Genomic DNA, 15,620 nt, shown 5'->3' with positions numbered 1-15,620 from the left:
ATTTTTCTTGGAGGACTTTTTGAAGCTTATCAAGCGATATGACAAACGTCTCAACGTACTCGTACGAGAGTAATAAAATAAAGGTATGTCATATCGTTAATGTCTCATTCTATTTTTTGACTTTCATACACAACTCTGCCCACAGTCGACAGGGGAAACTTATTTTTCAACTTACCTACGTATTATGTGTTGCTGATCGTTTCAACGTGTTGTCCTAGTTTTTCGACGACTGTAAACGAGTAATACTGGCTAAATAAATTATGTTTTGATTCTTCATCAAGTGTTGTCATTAATCACTCAAAATCCACTCGCCTATAGTTAACTCCAACAGTATGAATGAATCCTGCATGAAGCATCACGAAATAGATATTGGTTAGAATTCCGTTATTAATAATTTGGGCTTTGTTATCATGAAAGACCGAGCTTTAGAGGCCGAGCGGTAAAAGTCGCTGAACACTGATATTTTGGTCCGAGTCCCGCGAACGAGCTGGCTGCATGAGTGTTTTCATGCTTTTCCCCAAGCATAACGTGTTTATGAGTCTGTTTCCAGTAGAACGTCCTCCACGAAGGCATCCCTTCCCTCGAGGCTTTGCCGTAATAACATAACCCAAACCGTTATCATAAATTCGTTACCTTTTATTTCAAAATCATTATTTTAGTTTGTTTGTGATTATCAAATCCCAAGTACAATGCAAAGTACCCAAGTACTTTGCATTGTAGATACTTGGTGAAAATATTTAATGATAAACGTATGATGGTTGATTTGTCAAAATACAGAACCTTAAATTGGTGAAGTTATAAATACATTGTTCTCAACTAGAGTGTCAATAATGCTGCATAATAATAAGGTTTTTATGCTCTCGCTGGGCTGATAGTTTAGCAATCTACTTTTGGATTCACTCGCACTAACACAATTTTTTCTTTTCTTCTAAACTTTATTCATTCAGAATTATTTTCTTTGCACTTAAGCCGCATAAAACTCAATAGTAAAATGAACTCAACAGTAAGTTGTTTAAAAATAGAGAAGTTTTAGAATTCTCGATTATAGTGTCAAGTTGTATACGACTTGTATACGCCATATATACGAGGCGTATTCGGAAACTAAGTACCGTTTTGAAAAAAAAAAAAAAAAAAAAGTAAAACAATTTTTTCGAATCCAATTTTATTTTTACATGAAAATACATGTCTTAAACTATTTTTCAACATAGTTTCCGACAATGATCAAACACTAGTCACAGCGGGTGACCAGTTTTTGTATACCATCGTCAAAGAAACTTCCACGACTAAAGAACCACGTCAAAGAAACTAACCACGACTCCACAGCATTTTTCGTGTCATCGTCAGATCCAAAGCGTTTGCCACCAAGCTCGTGCTTCAGGTGCAGGAACAAGTGATAGTCGGACGGCGCCAAGTCCGGGCTGTACGGCGGGTGATCGAACTGCTCCCAATGAAACTGTCGAATTAACGATTGAGTGACACCAGCAGTATGGCTCACTCAATCGTTAATTCATTAACATTGTCATGGAGCAACACTATTCCTTTACTGAACATTCCTCTTCGTTTATTTTGAATGGCACGCCTAAGTCTCACGATATCGTGCCGCATTAATGGTTTCACCTCTGGGAAGAAATTCAGTAAGCAAAACGCCTTTCCTATCCCAGAAGACAGTGCACATGATTTTTTGTGATGACATTATCACTTTGAACTTTTGTTTTTTCGGAGAATGAGTGTGTCTCCACTCCATCGATTGTTGTTTCGATTCTGGTATGAAATGACACACCCAAGTTTCATCACCTATCACAATTTGGTTTAAAAAGTTTTCTCCCTCATCACTGTACCGCGTGAGAAATGTCAGGGCACTACCAAGTCGCTTTGTTTTGTGAACATCAGTCAGCATTTTTGGAACCCATCGGAAACACAGTTTGCGATAATTCAAGCGGTCAGACACAATTTCGAACAAAACAGTACGTGAAATTTGTGGAAAGCTTCATCAACTTTCCTTACCAAATCATCGGTGACAACAGAAGGCCGACCACTCCGAGCCTCGGCGTGGACATTTGTTCGACCTGCATTAAACATTCTTACCCACTTTCTCCCCATTTCATCACTTATCGCGCATTCACCGTAAACTTCTGTCACTTGACGATAAATTTCGGCCGGTTTAACATTCCTCCCGTTCAAAAATTTAATCACGTCACGAATCTCACAGTGAGCGGGAGAACTAATTGTCTTAAACATTTTGAATGTGCACAGCAAACTGAAAACACAACAAAGAGCAACCAAAATGGCGACAATTGAAAGTCAGTGAACAAGAAAGACTCGTGCGCATGCGCGAGACGCCTACCAGAGCGCTGCGACGGCGCTAGAATGAAACGGTACTTAGTTTCCGAATATTTATGTTCGTTATATTATTTCTTCAAAAATAATACGTGGCGATAGAATTTGGTGCCAGCATCTTTTCATTTGAAAATTGATACGTACACAAAAATTATACGGACGAAAAGGTGAGATTAGAATCCAATGCTAAAAATAAATCTTTGGTTAGATTATTTAAGTTAAAAAATATCCATTGAATTTCGTAAGAAAAATGATGAATTATCCTTGTTTTTCGGAAACAAGTGTAATATAAATTAAAGCATTCATAAACAAGTGTAATATAAACTAAAGTTTATTAGTTTTAAATATGACGAAACAAGAAGTTCATGATAATCCACATATTAGCAATAGAAGCTATATCTGTATAACTTAATCTAAAATTATCTGATATGGAAACCACATGATTTCCTTGTATGGCGTATTAAATTATATACATTTTTGCTGCCGCGCATTTATACTTATTTCCTCCAATTATTCTAATTAAATTAATCTAACCTCAAGGCGTTTTGAAACGACATCAAAAACTGCAAATTTTGAGATTAAATATGCGAGTCAATTTTCTTCGAGTCAAACTTCTTATTCTTTCATAATGAGTATTTCCTCATTTTAAACTTTAAACACTCTGCAACTGGAAGTATATGTCTACGACCAAAGATAGCAAAAATAAATCGTGGTTACGGTTTTGAGTCAACATAACTATGTTAGAATAGTGCTATATATAAATCTAATATATATAATTTTGAGTCAACATAACTATGTTAGAATAGTGCTATATATAAATCTAATATATCTTCTAACCTCAAGGCGTTTTGAAACGACATCAAAAACTGCAAATTTCGAGATTAAATACGCGAGTCAATTTTCTTCGAGTCAAACTTCTTATTCTTTCATAATGAGTGTTTCCTCATTTTAAACTTTAAACACTATATCATCTGGGGGGCAAATATTATAAATTTATTTTAATAGAAAAGTTATTTTAACATATGTGCGTTTAAGAAAAAAGAGCAGCGAAAATTTCCCCAAAACGCAAGCACATGAATTTTGGCAGCATAGTTTCGTCGAAAATTGCGCGATTTGGCAACACTGCGTTGCAACGTAAAGCTGATTTGCTGGTTGTGGTAGCGCCGAAAAACAATTGCGTAGTTTACCGTGTGCTTTTGTTTTTAAAAGTTCCGAGACTTGAATGGATATGGAAGCGGTTGATGAAGAAGAACGCTTCAAAAGGCTTCCTTCGTATGTATTCACTTATATATCATGATTAAACTGAAATAAAAAATGATTTATTATCAAAGATGACAGAATAGTTTGACGCATAACCATGGTCATCAAAATTAGCAAACCAAGGAATATATTGTTTTTTGTGTTAACTGGAATTTAAGACAAATTGCTTTCGTTTATCACGTTTAACCGAGTAATTTCAGTACATTAATACTAATTTATATTTTTTATATCCGTTATAAATGCTTATATATTGTTTTCTGTGTTAACTTGAATTTAATACAAATTAATTTTCGTATATCACGTTTAACCGGTTAGTTTTACATCTACATGCTTATTATCTGTGAATTTTTATAATTGCTTAATATATTGTTTTGTTTGCTAACTTGAATTTACATGCACTAAAAATCACGTTTACGGCCCGGATCATCGTCGATGAACTGCGAGCTTGGCGAGTAAAAATGCAACGGCGCCAACGGGTTCTCTGCGAATGAAAACCCACATATTTTTCAACTGGTAAAAGTTTACAATTGGGTGCCCCTTGTTTTTTGGCGATTCTTTTTTTGATGACAAGATCGGCACCAGGAAGGTACAATTTCTTTATGGTCGCTACACAAAACCAAAATAAGAGGTCAAAGAATTGCACAGACTCTGTACACATTGATCTGTTTTCACTTAAAAAAAAAATCCTAGAATTGCACAAACTAGGCATTGCACAGTGCCTTAAATTTGTCCATGTACACATCAATCTATTTTCATTTAAATAAAACCGGGAAGCTAAAACAGAGTTAAAACTATCATGGTAACCAGAAGTGAGGTTTCATCGCCAAAATTTAAAAAAAAAAAATTGTCGCTAATTGAAGAGGCACCCAATTCTACACTAGAGCCCTATTTTCATTTAAATAAAATCAGGAAGCTAAAACAAAGTTAAAACTATCATGGTAAGCAGAAGTGAGGTTTTGTCGCCAAAATTTTTTAAAAATTGTTGCGATGCGAAGGGGCACTCAATTCTACACTAGAGCGAAAATATTTATATTCGTGATCCATTTGTACATAGGAATTCAGTATACAAGTAATTTTCTCACACCTTTAACAAAGGTTGAAGATATCTTATGTGAGACACTTTTTTGATTACATGATCGATCAGGTTATGTTAGATTTTTGTCAGGTTTCCTGACTGTTCAAGTTCACGAACTGGCAATTTTAATGTACACGAAGGGTGGAATCACCAGTGGCAGCGATACAAAGCATTACCGAGATTTTTAAAAATTTCTTATTAAAATCTGATTCTTGCATTTCTTAAGATCTTAATCTTGCATTTGAACCATCAGGAAATCCAGTCTGAATGACGTAGAAGTCAGTACATCCGTATACGCTGAAATAAACATGCTACTTTCAGCACAATCAGTTCTTTTTTAGATTGTGTTTCACTGTATTTTATTGAGTGTCACATTCTCTCCAGAAGCCGTCTTGGATGGGCAAAATCTGGATTCCTTGGGAAAGAAAGCTTGGCTCTGCATTTGTCCAATCAAAGCTTGGATCCATTAGAAGATTTTGCAGCTGTGTGACATTTTGACACCTGTTCAGAGGGACCATTATTAGCAAATAAAGTTATTCTTTGAAGTGGTGATTTGTGAAAGACATTCACCAGTATCTCTTGGAACCAAATTCGGCAGTTACCACTTAGTTTACTTGAGTATTGGTTGGTAGGAACTGTTGATGACTGGCTTTCCATCTTGGTGTGCCTCATCATATCATATGATGTTTTAATGCAAAGTAAAATGTTTGATATCCAAATGTAATCGAATATGTGTAGTTTCCTAAAAAAGTGCCAGAATATTTAAATGTGCAAAACTAAAAGTATAAAATGTTAGTTTCCTTGAATTATGCGTTTTCTTAGTCTTCATTTTATAATAAATCCAGATGTAAAGTACGAGTTGAAAAATAGGCTGATCGCATTTTCGTCATATCACATATTATATTAAGTTGACCATTATTCTTCAGAACCGTATGTTTAGCTTAAAATGCTCGTTAAAAATGGGGATTTTTCTGTATATTAGATCATCAGTTTAAATCTAACTAAATTTTCTAAAACTGAAAAATATAAGAAGGCGTAAATGAAACATGCAACAAAAGTTATCGTACACCGAAATATTTTCGTAAAATTTCATAAATAAAAATTATCGTCTGCAACATTTTTACCCTGCAAAGGGCTATTCATTTCGTTTTGGCATTTTGAATTAGTTCACTATAAATGTCAGTTCACTTCTCAAATTGTTGCCACCAAATATTGTCGCCCTACGTTATATTTAAAGAAATTAGATCAAGGATGTCAAATTCGCGGCCCGAGGACCGCATGCGGCCCACAACAAATATTTTTGCGGCCCGCCCAATATATCGGCAAATAATAATATATAATAATAAAATAACATATCGACAAAGAAAAAAGTGAAATGTTTACTGCTAAGTAATTAACGATAATTTATTCAGTGTTGTTAGATTACTCACAGCGAGCTGACACACACACACACTACTTAAATTACAAATGCGTGTGAGTAGCTTGCGTTCAGCTACCTTCGGCTTTTGGGGGACACGTGCACTCAGAACTTGTACGCATCCACCGATAGCCGAATGTGGCCGAACTCATGGTCTCAGTTTTCCAATCACACTTATGATATATTGGTGCATGCACTTTGCTTTATTATTTTTGCGGCCCGCCTAAAGTTAAACCTTGTTTGTTTGACCCAAGTGTACCTATGAGTTTGACATCCCTGAATTAGATAATGAAGAATCTGTATAAATGTACGTATGTTTCTTGCATTGTGAGAAAACAGCGGTACCTAGAGTCATCTAATTTTGAATAGCGTAATCCTCCACCGAATATGGGCATCTGAAAGCCCAAATTTGAAATTTGGAATTTCTGTTTTGTAAAACTTTAACGAATTTTTCATTAACAAACTCAACGATTTAAAATACAGCAATGGCGACACTCTATGGAGGAAAAGAAACCTTTTTATCTCCAGCGCGGAACTGTATATCGGAAAATCTAAAGATATGCTCATTGTAAAATTATTTTGCGATATTGTCGTTGAATTGAATTTTATGATTTAAGTGCGAAGAACATGATGTTTAATAAATAAAGGTAACGCACAAAACGTTAAAAAAACGCCCTTTCCGACGTAATTTAAAATCGGAGACCTTCAGATTTTTTTTAAATTTATTTATTTTTAATTTCTGCAGTTTGATGACGTTTAAAAACTCGCTTGTCTTTATTCTTTGCTTGCTTACTTCCTCATATTTTATTTAATATTTAAAAATGTGTCGTAGTCGTAAGGAAACAACAAATATCATACGAAAATGGATCATTTTTCATCATAAGGGGTGGAAAATCGATCCGGGATATCGCTTAATTAGTACATTTATCCCATTCTACGACGCAGTATATGATAAAACGCTTTAAAAAATCGGATCGAAAATAAAGTAAGAAGAGGTCGTCCGGCAAAGTTAACGTGATCAGAGATTTGTAGTTAGAAAATTTGTGAAGAACGCACGTTTGAGTGCTGTAGAGATTTCTACAGAATTTATTGAAAAACTTTCTACTTCAGTTTCACCTGAAACTGTTCAACGAATACTTAGATGAGCTCATTTATATGGAGGCTTCACTCGATGAAAATTTTTCTGTAAGTGCAAAAAATGGAAAGGTTATATTCTTTCGCAAAATCAATGGTAAATAAGCCCGAAACGTATTGGAACCGTGTCTCATTTGCAGATGAAAGCAAATTTAACATTTTTGTTTCCGATAGGCATATAACAGTATGGAGAAGAAAAAATGAGGAACTTAATCCCAAGAACTTAGTTGGAACTGTAAAGCATGGCGGTGGGAGTGTGGGTGCATGTCAGCATTAGGATTAGATAGTTTGGTATTTATTGATGGCACAATGAACCATGCTCTTTATTTAAAATATATTAGAAGATAATTTAAAATTACCCAACCAAAATTTTGGGTATTGGAAACAACTTCTTTTTACCAGGGTAGCGATCCTAAGCGCATGGCCGTCAACGTTTGCCTTTGGTGTGTCTAATATTGTCCACAAGTTCTGAAAATACCACCTCAGTAACTTGCGATGCAGATATTGCAAAAAATATATAGAAAAAAAATTTTTAATATGAAAAGTTTCAGATTTGAAATTACATCCAAAGGGGCGTTTTTTTAATATTTTGTCTGTTATCTTTATTTTATTAAATATCACGTTCTTCGCACTTAAACCATAAAACTCAGTTCAAGAGCAATATTGCAAAACAGCTTTCAATTGAGCATATCTTTAGAATTTCCTATACAGAGTCTCGCGCGCTGGAGATAAAAATGTTTTTTCTGTACAACGTTGCCACTGCTCGCTTTGAAATTCTTGAGTTTGTTAATGGAAAATTCGTTAAAGTTTTACAAAATATGAAATCGATAATAAAACAAATTTCAAATTTGGCCTTCGCACTAGGATTACGTCATTCAAAATTCGATGGCTCTATGTACCGTCGTTTTATCACAGTGAAAGAAATATTCATACATTCATGCAGAATTTTTCATTATTTAATTTCTTTAAATATAATGTAGAACTCTAACAATGGGTGGCAACAGTTTGAAAAGGGAAACGGACATTTATAGTGAAATGCCGTATTTGACGGCATATAAGACGCACCCTTATTTAGAAGGCCACACACAAGGAAAAAAAGTTTCAATAGTCCGCCCTACAGCGCGGCACCACAATAACTTAAAATGTGGTTTCTTTCTCTTTCATCCATATTTCCTATTTGACTGAGTTTAAAAGAAGTTTTCTTCCGTGCATTTATAACAAACCTATGAAATGCTAGTATTTTTTCTTCATAATCTGCTGGCATTTTCTGTGCAATAGTTGTTCTTGTACGCATTGATAAGACTTGCCTTTTCATGAACCTGTAGCACCAGCCCTCAGACCCTGAAAAATTCTGATTCCCACGTTTTTCTGCAAATCCTTTGGCCTCATTGATTATCATTTTGGTTGCAACACTTATCCCAGATTTCCTCTTATCTATCACCCACATTTTTACGGCATTTTCAAGTTCAGGCGGAGCTGGGCATCGAAGGTTATGTTTTTGTTTTTTAGCAGTCTTCAGTGGATCTTCCTGCAGTCGCCAAGTACGTATCATTTTTTCGGTAGGTGGTGGACCGAAATGCCTTACTGCTCCTCTACACCCCTAGTTTATATGTGGCCGATTTAAATCGGCTAGGGGGGCCGGGGCTGCGCCCACTTTTCTGACCCCTAGTTTATACTGAATTGTATAGCTTAATCTCCTGTTTCCTGTAGTCATATTTTCCAGGGTATTTTTTTTTTAAACAAATAGTTTTAAGCACCGATACCGACGCGTTTATACACAGTAGCACCGATACCGATACGTGTGTCGGCTGAGTCAAAGAAAGTCTATGTAAAGAAGGAAAGGCTCCATAGACGTAATGTGACCGTCGAACCTGTTCGAACTTCGACATCAGCTTCGAGCTTTGGCGCTTTTTGGCGACAGATATTTCACGCATGCGTAAAATAATTATGGCAGATGTAGGAAAAGTTATGTGTGTCTAGACCAGTGTTCCGCAACCGGTGTGCCATGAGTAGGATATAGGTGTGCCGCAATCAAATACATGTATTTGACATTTTGCAATTTTTTATCATAATTATCGCAAAATAATTATGACAGATGTAGAAAAGGTTGTGTGTCTAGACCTTTATCCGGGCTAAAAATAGCATTCAGTATTGAAAGTTAACTTGTGTCCTTCACGTATAAGACGCGGGTAACGTTTTTGAGACCAAATTTAGGAAAAAAAGTGCGTCTCATATGCCGTCAAATACGGTAAGGCTAAATCGCAAAACGAAAACAATAGTCCTTCAGGGACATAGCCCCTGCGGACTAATAAAATTAAAATAAAGCTGGTCAGCTCTATACCCAGACGTTTGAAAGATGCCATAAATGCTGCAAGGTAACCCACAAAATGTTAACAGAAATACTACATAATATGTGCAGATTCTCTTAAAGAGTACAAAGAGGTAAATTTTCTGTTACTTTTTGATTATTGATTTCCCCCCAAAAAATTCATATGTTCATAAAATAACTAATCTATTTTTGCTAAGCGAAATTTATAGATATTATGAAAAACTTCTCATTCTCAAATATTAATTTTTATTAATGAGCAAAGCAATATTTTGCTGAAACTCGTAAGTGTACGGACACTTTTAGGAGCCACTGTATGAATTAGAAGAAAAAAATTTTATTCAATAAAATTTATTTATTGCAAATTTACATTAACAGCAAACGATTAAAATGAAGTAATGTTTCTGTGTTTAAAAAAGGGTGGATATGTGTTTTTCTGTAAAATGTAAAAATATGTTAGAGTGCACTGTACATTTTGATTTGTAGTGCTTCTAAGTGATTGCTCATTTTCGTGAACTGAAATGCCGCTAATATCTGTATTAATTTTTTAATATTTCCGAATTAATGTACTTATAATTAAAGTAAAACAGAACTCCGCTAAAGTATTTACACTCTGTGAATATCAAGATGCGAATCACAGCGTTCAGTCTGTTAGAAGTTTTCTTAAGAAAGGTTTCTTAATTCTTTCTATATTCTCTCTTCATTAAATATACAAGATATGGGTTGAATCCTAGCAGAGCCCACACCCTTGGCGCGAATAATTTTGGTTATAGCGCGCATCGTACATAGACAAAGGGAGTGTGCAGTGCCAAGATTGTGCAATTCTCTGATCTTTTTTAAATGAAAACAGGTCGATGTTTACATGGATATCGAGTTTGTCCAATTTTTGTATTATTATTTTCAAGTTGGCGATTTTGAGAAACGCGCGAACCAGTGCGCACTTTCTCAGTTTGTCGCCAAGGGTGTGGGCTCTCCCAGGATTTTACCCAAGATATGTAGGAAATGACTGAAAAATTGAACTTAAGTTTTCTGATAATTCTGAAATATTCTTTATTCTAAACGTTCAGCAATTAAATTCGGTAGTTTTCCCGTTTATCTCCTCGCGGTATCGTATAAGAACATGTAATATGATATAATAGCACTCGATAATTAAAAATAAGACAATGAAAAAATTAGAAGCGACGTTGCTTATGTCATTTAGTGTTTATTTCACATGGAAACTGTTTGCCTATTGCCGGCAGCCATACATTACATCACCACGTAATCCTTTCATTGGTGATATATAGATTCATATCATGAATATTTGAATATTTTCGATTACTTGGGAGAACTTCACGGGGAAAGTGCGGAATCACCCACTGCTTGGCGCGTATTTAAGAATTGCACATACTCGGTATTCATGTACACATCGACCTATTTTTCACTTTAAGAAAAATCCCAGAAATGCACAAAAATGACGCTGCGCACTCCCTTTATCTATGTACACATCGACGTATTTTCACTTAAGTAAAAGAAAACTGTCAAAAATCCAATTCTTCCTACCCTTGTAAAAAGCGCCATACAAATAAGTGTGCGATTCTGCACTTTACCCGAATTCCACATTGCTGAAAATATTCTATCGAATCTTTTTTTCAGTGGATGGTAACTCAAAAGCGCATGGCGAGACCAAACAACGCGAGACTCAAAAAGAGAATTTCGAGAATAAAAATGGACACCAAAACATAATGAGATACGATTGCCAGATTTGCGGGCAGGTAAAGTACCTTAAATTCATTACTTGTCTTATCTTGTGTTTACATTGTTTCTTTTGGCACTAAATGCCTTCGCAGGTTATGTTATATATAAAATTTTAAATTTAGGTTATGTTATATTTAAATTGCTTGGTGTTCCATTTAAATTCGCAATTATTTATGGATGACACACTTTTTTTTTTTTTTTTTTTTTTTTTTTGTCTGGACTTTGAGCGATTTTGTAGTATGAATCTACACAGCTTATATAGCAGTTTGATAAACCTCTTGTGGTTCGGGGGGGGGGGGCGATAGTACGTTTGCAATCGTCTGATATCATTTTCCCGGCAGAACTTGCATTCAAAGTTTATGTTAAGAATTTTTAGAATTCTGAATGTAACGTATACTTTTTGCTTACTACGTTTAATTTATTCTTAATTCGTTTTCTCTGGTTTACCTGATTAATTATATTTGGTTTATAATTCAGTCTAATATGTTTATGTAGGAGTCTAAATTCTGTATTCAGTCTAATATGTCCATGTGTTAAGAATTAAAATTAGAAAAACTTGGACAACATGGTCTTCATGCGAGAATCACGTTTATTTCTTTAGTGTAATTTATTTCAACGTGGGCTAAAAAATTATCGGTCCATAAGAAAATTTCGAAGAGTTGGTGGTAAAAATTCAGCTTTTTTTTCCAAACTAATTTTTTTTATTGCTCTCTATTTAAATACCATGCTAAATCAAAAATGAGAAATAATATTAAATAACACTAATGAATAAATGAAATATTTTAAACAACTTGCTTTTAAATATGAAATTAAGATAAAGTGTTTCATCATTGAAGTACAAATATTATAAAGAATCAGTTCTTATATTATAAAACCCGTGGAAAAAGGATTTTAAACATGTAAAAGTTGCAGTTTAACACCTACTTTATTAACTTAGGTAGGCCCACCATCAAGCGAGCAGTAAAGCTCTCTGAACACTGGTAGCTCGGTAGAATTTCCAACAGAAATATAGCTGGAGAAAAACCACGAAATGGTAAAAAATAGACTCGGCGAATTCAAGTAAGTCCAATACATTATTATAGCAATTTTTATAGAGTTTTTATTTTTAAATATATTTGTGTGCCCCGATAAAATTTTGACCATTACTTTCTTGTTTGCACGCGAAAAGTACAAAATTTAATATTTATTATATTTTTAATTAATTTTTTGATTTCTCGGTTTCGTTCGTCTCTACGATATTGCATTTAGTAAAAAATAATTCCAAATTAAAATTTAATTATTCTTTCTAAAAGTGTGTGAAGTCTTGTTCTACGCGAATACTACTTCATTTAATTCCCTGTTAAGTCTTCCTTCTTTTCAGCAAGACCATTGGTATTTAGAGGTTTGTCAGAATATTCTTGGTTTTATTCGGCCCGAAGTTTGGAACATTTGTCAATTATATAAGCCATGGGGACGAATTTATTAGGTTACTTAGTTTCTTTTTTGATTTCTAGCTTACCAAAGGTTATTATGGTCCAAATTTAAAAGCTTCATAAATTAAATGTTATTGATGATAGGAGAGCTGCTGGCTTGTTTTTGAGATCAGAGCTTTCATAAACCAACGTATGAAAGCCGACTAGCCTTATAGTGGCTTAGAGTTAAAAATCTGAGGTTTACAGTTGATCTAGAGATTTGTTTAGTCTGACTGTGAATGAAGCTGTTAGCTCCACGTAAGTTTGTAGAAGATTCAGATCTATCTGCAGCCCTTGATAAAGATTGCACTTAGTTAGGTCTACGCGAAAAAGTTCTTTCCCGTTTAAGCTTTATTAGCCTTTTGAGGCCGGGGCTTTGGTAGCAGTAAAAGCTACCAAAGGACGGGGAATCTTGAACCGCGAATGCTTTTTCCCCTTTAAGAAATCACCTCCTATTTGCAACAAAGATTCTTGTGTGTAGTTTAGTTTAATGTATTCTCAGTGAGGTGCATCTATGTCGCACAAGGAAGACCTTTGAAAGAGATAAGTGATTAAAGATAGATTATAAAACAAGTTCGAAATTCAAAAAATAACAAAATAACTTGGGCTTCCAGGTGCCCATGTTCGGATGGAGGACTACGCTATTCAAAACTGAACAGCTCTAGGTATCATTATTTTTTCCCAATGCAAGACACATACGTACATTCATACAGATTGTTCATTATTTTATTTCTTTAAATACAATACTGGCATTTGTATTTTATATTATTTATATATATATATGTAAGATAAAAATGTATGAATCAGAATTATAATATAACTATAAACATTAATTCTTCCTCTATATTCTAAAATCGTAATAACTTCTCTGTATTGCGTCATTTCTAGATCATTCTATGGCCCGCGCAACTCCGATGACGTAATAATTAAGAACTGAAACTGTCGTTGTAAACCAAAACTTTTCGTGTGCTTCCATCTTTCATAACTACGCACTCCAGCTTTTGCTCTGTGCTGTGCTAAGATGTAATTTCGCTGGCTTGCTTTCTATCTCAACAATATCAAAAATGTAAATCTTCTGTGGAAAGGCACGACTAGAGTGCCAAGTGATTGTGGCCACAAATATCAATTGGAAATAAAAATGGAATTAAAACTGCTTCGACTGCCAAGTTCTTTAGATATTACCAAGTTAGCATTACTAGCATACTACGCAATCAAATTCTTCTTCAATATGGGTCTAATCACGCATCTACAGTGTTCCGTTTTTCCTTTGCTTTTATTATGACATATATATATATATATGATGTACCAGCTTTTGTCAGGAATAAATAGATTGTTGAAGAATCATAAATGTAGTCGTAGCTTAAATAATCAGACGATAAGTTTAAAAAACAGGATCCATTTATTATTATTCAGGAGAAATAGCAGTTACAAAAATCAGATATCCGGAGTAAATAAAAAGAATTACTAATAACTTTTTGTATGAAGTTTACTGCATCGTGACATTTAAGAAAAAGCCCCGATATTCCTTTTGCGAGTCTTTTTATAGCCTCTGGAAAGGCGGAGCTTCCATGAAATAACGTCAGCCTCGTCATCCAATCCAGTTCGTTTGAAATATCTCGAGAACATTCTATAACTGTACGTGTAGAAAAGGCGGGAAAAACAACTTGACTACGGGGCTGTGAATTTAATTCCACGTACTTTCAAATAAGAGAACGTCGCCATTAAAAATAAAAAGAACATAAGTTAGAATTTAAGTGTAATCTTGACTATGGAATTTTATTATTACATATATATATAGATATATATATTATTTTATTATTATATAATTATATATATTATTATTTTATTTTTATATATTTATATTTTATTTAATACTGCATTTATATTTGGTGGCAACGATTTGAAAAATGATTCTACGCAATATGCCGTTTGGAGATGAAGAGTTGGGCTAAAAACATGAAAGCCTTAATCCTGTATCCCGCGATTATAAGGAGGAACGTAGTGAAATTCTGAGACGTAATAAAAGAAACTATTTAAAAAGCTTACAATGTGTTCAAAATAAAATTAAATAAGTTAAAAAATTGCAGCCTTAAAAAAAAAAACTTCTTAAGGAGATGTCTAGTATTTACGTTACTCACCGGACAAAATATGCATGCCGTGCATTAGGATTTCAATCCACATCAAATGTCTCTCACTGCCAAACATAAAAATGTCTCGACTGCTGGTGGCGTTAAGTTTTGAAACTTTTGTAATTTCATTTAGCTCACTAACTACTAACCGGCGTAAAACAGATTACTATTTTGATAAATATTAGTAGATAGAATATGGGGGTTTGGAGCCATGTAGCGCTGTGGCGCTCACAGACGACGGACGGGGGAAGAGGAAATTTACGGAGGAGCCCGTGTGGGTTGATACGTCATCAACCACGCGGCTTAACCCCGGACGTGCTGCATCCTATTCGTGACGTCATCACGCATTATCAGCTCGGATTATCTTGCTACGTCAGACACATGTTTCATCCTTTTTGTGTTTTCATGTCCTCACTTATCGATTGACATAGAACTCGCCGCTGCTTTGATGTCATACTAAATCCGCAGTCTGATTGCAACTTGTTAGAATTTCTAGCGCATTCTTTTTAGTTCAGCAACGACCGCTAGAGGGCAGTAGTCGTATCCATAGCGCTTTTTGATTGGTTCTCCTGGATCCTGACCAAGTTATTAACCATTATTTTTAATTGATTATACTATTTGACTTAATAATTAATATATTTAATGAAAAAAGTTCATCTATTTACCTGTAAATTTCAATTATTTGTCCATCTGTGGCATGGGAAACCTGGACGATAACAAAAGCCGTGCTTTTATCTCATGAATCATACTATTT

The 15,620-nt window shown here is 34.6% G+C and overlaps 1 long non-coding RNA gene across 4 annotated transcripts in view; it reads left to right on the top strand.

Annotated features, from left to right (window-relative positions):
• The first annotated feature begins 3,448 nt into the window (after positions 1-3,448).
• Positions 3,449-15,620, top strand: part of LOC146997882 (uncharacterized) — a 69,936-nt gene continuing 57,764 nt past the window's right edge. For 3 of the 4 annotated variants that reach the window (XR_015040558.1, XR_015040561.1, XR_015040559.1), the window contains exons 1-3: positions 3,449-3,609; positions 11,185-11,303; positions 12,224-12,345. This is a non-coding gene — a long non-coding RNA (uncharacterized LOC146997882). The remainder of the gene's footprint in view (positions 3,610-11,184; positions 11,304-12,223; positions 12,346-15,620) is intronic. The other variant, XR_015040560.1, reaches the window with a different exon arrangement.

The sequence above is a fragment of the Stegodyphus dumicola genome, chromosome 4 (genome assembly GCF_044657685.1).
Source record: "Stegodyphus dumicola isolate Sdum_Otavi_A_Nest chromosome 4, ASM4465768v1".
NCBI lineage: Eukaryota > Metazoa > Arthropoda > Arachnida > Araneae > Eresidae > Stegodyphus > Stegodyphus dumicola.
Note: the sequence above shows the minus strand (reverse complement) of the source record. Positions and strands in the feature narration are given on the sequence as shown.